Source organism: Haliaeetus leucocephalus, unplaced genomic scaffold, assembly GCF_000737465.1.
Source record: "Haliaeetus leucocephalus isolate CR32 unplaced genomic scaffold, Haliaeetus_leucocephalus-4.0 Scaffold235, whole genome shotgun sequence".
Taxonomy (NCBI): Eukaryota; Metazoa; Chordata; class Aves; order Accipitriformes; family Accipitridae; genus Haliaeetus; species Haliaeetus leucocephalus.
Genome location: NW_010972671.1, coordinates 48,855 through 53,889, shown reverse-complemented (window position 1 = coordinate 53,889; position 5,035 = coordinate 48,855).

The window sequence follows — 5,035 nt, the reverse complement described above, 5'->3', positions numbered from 1 at the left end:
GGAAATTAATGATGTCAGGGAGGCCGGAGATTAATTTGTTAGAGATACAGTTATTACTTTTGGAAGAACTAAAACAGAGATATTAGCCAAGCTAGTAATGGAAGAAATATAAGAGAGCCTAAGGTGTTGTCAAGATGATGAGCTGAAAGACATTTTGACTTAGTTTTCAGTTTTATTCCTTTTAACTTGTATGGACTACAGAATCTGTGATCAGTGAGTAATTAACCTCCAAGTTACAATTTAGAAATCAAATGCATTACAATGTATAGGAGAATCTGAGTCTCAGGCTGTAATGCCTGAGGAATCCATTTACCAGCTAGGGGAAGAGTTAAGAATTCAGAAATAAAACTTTGGCTTCTGTGGAGAATTTTCAGAGGCATTTACATAGAGGCAAAAATTGGTTCTGTATAAGAAGTCAGTTCCAATTTTGTTTCCATTTGTTATACTCCATTAGTTAAAACTCCCCTTTAAATGTGCAGTAAGAAAGCTGATGATGCCACAATGATATTTAAATATTTGAAAATAGATTTTTAGCTAGTAAGATCAGAATATTCCCAGTGAAGTCAGTGGAATTTTATGTCAGCTGAGAGTCTTACTACTCTAATTAATTCTTTCCTTTCTCCAAACATAATTATCATTTCAGTTACCTGCAGTTTAAATCATAAATGATACTACAAATCTATTTATCCATTGAAAAATCTGTATACTACCAACACACTTATAGGATGTGTTTTAGACGTATCATCTATTCTAGTGGGAAAAAAGATAGCAATAGGAATTCAGATGAAACAGAACTCCCTAAATGGAGAAACCAATTCATCTCTCAGTCCTTACCCTTTAAAGTGTCTTCTTTTTACTAGGAAATTTAAAGTGCTTAAGTATAATTTTGAAAAAATACAGGTGAGTGACAAAATGTTAATCAAAGAAATTACTACAGATGATGATACATTGTGTTCAACATCTTGATGAATTTGTGGGCAGGCTATAGCATTTAAAATGTCTAGCTGAAACAGTAAGCAAACCAACAGGACTCTGACTGTACTGGGCTGCCAGCCCTTCATTAGTTAACCTAGGCAAAAACATGCATTTGTGGTCCAAAGAGTAACGGAGTCTGACAACACATTATAAACAAAACTTTATTGAGGCAGTAAGAAAGATGAGCAGCAATGCACACACATAGAGACTCACCCAATCACTGATAGCAAACATAAAAAAGAGCCTATGTGACAACACTGGCCAAGGGGTAGGATGTCATTCTGCCCCTTGATTCTCACAACATCTCGAGTCCCAGGTTGAAAGCTGGTGCATCACAAGATGGGCACACATATGGGGAGGTTCAATATGTATCAGTAATTTTAGGTGGTGGTTGCTCAGGAACCATTCAATGCGATCATGGGCTCTGGAACAGGTTTGTTTAATTTTTGCCACATGACTCTCAGCTGTTCAGGAAGGACATATGATGCGCAGAAGCAAAAAGCAGTACCATAGAATCACCTCTATCAACTATCAGCTGTGCAGGCATCCAGGAGGTGAATACTATGGTGTCTGCCCAATTACTACCAGAGAAGCTGAGAAAGAAATTACAATTCAGGGTTGGTATCTGCTTTTATCCAGTGGCCCTTAACTCAGGTTGGGGAGTGGCTTGACCATGACTAGGAAAATACTTCACAACACCATGTAGAGCTCTAGGCTCATCGTGGACATCATCACTTCCTGAAATACATTCCTGTTTCAGGATGAGAATTTCTCCTTCCTTCTTACTAGTTAGGAGAAATACTGAAATGTAGTATGACTTTTGAATATACAATAAAGCCCCGACTGAGGAGTAATTTTTCAGTGACAGTGTTCTTCTTTTTTTTGTTTCCTGAGTTTGTAGGGTAGTAAGGAAAATCTATGAACTGCCAGGAAAACCCTGCAGATATGAACTTGTTTTTTATCTGGATAATGGCAACGTATTTGCTTACGTTATTACCTCTTGCATGTGAGGCAAAGGCTTAACATTGTTGCCATTGTTAACTTCTATTCTGACCAGGGGCAGGACATAAGGTAAGCAAAAGGATCTGCCAGAAAACAGAGCTAGGAGGTGGATCTCCACCCAGTGATTGATACACACCCACTAGTTGTCTAACAGTGCCTTAGAGAGAGGAAAGAGGGACAAAGAGATTAACACCAGGGAACTGGAAGGTGCTACAGGGCTCATGGAGGACACATGCTGATGGCCATTCAAAAGCTGCAATAAATCATTATTTGGAAATTTAGCAATATGTTGGGGGCAGGGTAAACCCAATTTTCAGTAGAGGCCACCAGAGGCAGCACCCCTCTGGCCAGCAGAAGTGTCCTGTCCTCTGCCAGGGTGAGGATTCCTCTGCATCTGAAAACACCTATATCACGGGGGGAATTAAAAATGAGACAGAGGTTCAGATTACTTATAGAATCACTTCCAATTGTATTAGCAATAGAAAAATTATTTAATAGAAATTTTATAAAAGTGCGAGTTCACAGAATTCGTTAGCAAGGTTCACTCTATTACTTAGTACATGGATAAAATCCACACAGGAAAACTAAATCATAATCAAACTAAACTTATGTATATAGGGACCGAAACCACAATACAGTAAAAGAAAATGTGGGAAAGGGTAAGGAAGACCCTCTTGTTGAGTCACAAGGTTCAGAGAAGACCCCCTTCTTACTAAACTGTTGGAGTCTAGGTGTGGCTGGATCGACTCCTAGTCCCAGACTTGGTCTATGGTTTATATCTAAAGGGATTATGAATATAATAGCAGCCTAAATTGCATTCACAGTTGAATAAAAATCACAACAGTAATTTAAGTATAAATTTGAAAGTATTAACTTATAATAAAACTTATAATATACTTGCTATAACACTATAGACTATTCAAGTATACACACATGCATAAAGACATTAAGAGAAATACATATAAGAGAATAAAGGAGAACAAAAGAGAGTAAAAGAGAGAGAAAAAGAGGTATAGCTGTTAAAAATTCCCCTTGAGGTCAGTGAAAATATTCATGTCGAATGCTTTGGCATTTGTCTCAACCGGAGAAGGGTCGAACCTCAAGGAGCGAAGAGAATCAGCCCAGGTCACATCGGCTTTCAGTGACAGACCTCCGATTTTCGCAAACAGGAAAGTTTGCGAGCTCTGAGAGGCGTCCCACTCAGAGGGAGATGTTGGTCCCAGCCCACTGCAGTCCAAGAGAGCTTAAAGGACCTCACTTAGTATCACTGTTTATAGGCTCGGGAGATGATGGACTTTCATCATGAACAAGTTTCTAGAATCCCAGCTGCACTGGAAAATTCTGAGACTGTTGGAGAATAACTCAAAACATAGATATGGGATGCTCCAAGATTGTCAGAGGAGGACTAGAATGTCTCAAGGTTGTTATGAGAGAGAACTGGCTGCAGGTGGTTATGAGAACTGGCTACCTCTAATCCCGTCCTCCTGCCTCCACCAGGCAGCAGGAGTCCTTGAGATGCACAGCAAGGCTCCCTGTCTTAGCTGTGTGAGGGTTCCTGGTACAGTCAAGGGCTGCTTAACTGCCCGACTCATCACACTTATGCTAAGGCCTAGCAAGCATTCCCAAGTTTGTAAATCAGCCTGGAGAGGGGGGGAAAGAAATGCACCACCACAACCTTACATGGCAGTAGTGTGCCTTACACATCATCTGGGATGATGTGGGTGATACCCTGCCTATGTGACAAAGCTTGGCTAAGGGGCAGAAAGGATATATGTCTATGGGCGGGCTATATCTTTAAAAATGGTAAGCTGAAATAATACCTAAAATAACAGGACTGTAACTGTACTGAGCTGCCAGCCCATCATTAGTTAAACTAGCTGTTGAAAAGAGCACTTAAAGTTAGCAAAATTTTCCTGTGAAGGGAGAAACATTCATTGCTTGGGCAAGAACTAAAATTGGAATGCAAACAATCATTCATAATATGGGCATGTTGGGTATAAATTTAACATGTGCTGTGACAGAGATTTGTAGGATTTTTAACCAGTATTGTTTAGATACAAATGTTTACTGTCACTGACCATCATATTGACATCACTATCATATTGAAAGATATTCAATTAATTTTAACATTGGAGTGAAAGGTGAGCAGAGCGCACCTGGAGTTTAACAGTAGATCATTAAAATGATTGTTCCCATTGTTTCCCATAAAAGAAAGCTATGCACTGTGCACATGTCTAGAAGAACCTAAAACTATTGTTATAACTGCAATCTAATTAAAAGGAGACACCACTACTATAGCATTAATTTTTTTTTCCTAAAACTCTGAAATATTCAAACCATTACCATATTTCCCTGTTTTATTACAATTTGTTTGGTGATTTTTATTAATTTCTTAGCATAGAGGTTTCCATATTGACTCTACTGCCTCAGAGAGCTAGCTCACTCAAAATCTACTGAATTTGCCTGAGTGGAACGTGTTTTAAGAATAACATCCATTCAGCAGGATAGAACTTGACATTAAAATTATTCACTACAGTTAGGGGTACAAGTTATTTGAAACAAAGAAAGAATGCAAGCAAAAAAAGGAATGACAAGCAACTAACAAAATACTAAGTCTGAAGTATTTTAAATGGCCTTAGAACATGCCTACCTGTTTTAAGTTCTATTTTTTTGTTTGCTTAGCAAAGTGTTCAGTCTCAACAAATGAAATCAGAGGTCAACAAGCAAAGAAGCTGTTAATGTATTATAAAAAAGGAGGAAACTGTTACTGAAACATTTGTTCTAAAACAGCTAATATGTTACTACTTTTTCATCCATTGTTTTCATTGTAAATATTAGATTAACAAAATATAAAAAGCAAGATTTGTAATTTCTCAGATAATTAAAAAAATCACCTTAGTTCCTTCAGTCCCATACCAGAAATTTTATGAATTCCTATTTACTGTATGTGAAAAAATTGTTTACATAATGAGGAATAAGGAGGGAATCTGATAAAACTATAAAATAACATTAATGAGTGCTGTGGTTTAAGCCCAGCCAGTAACAAAACATCATGAAG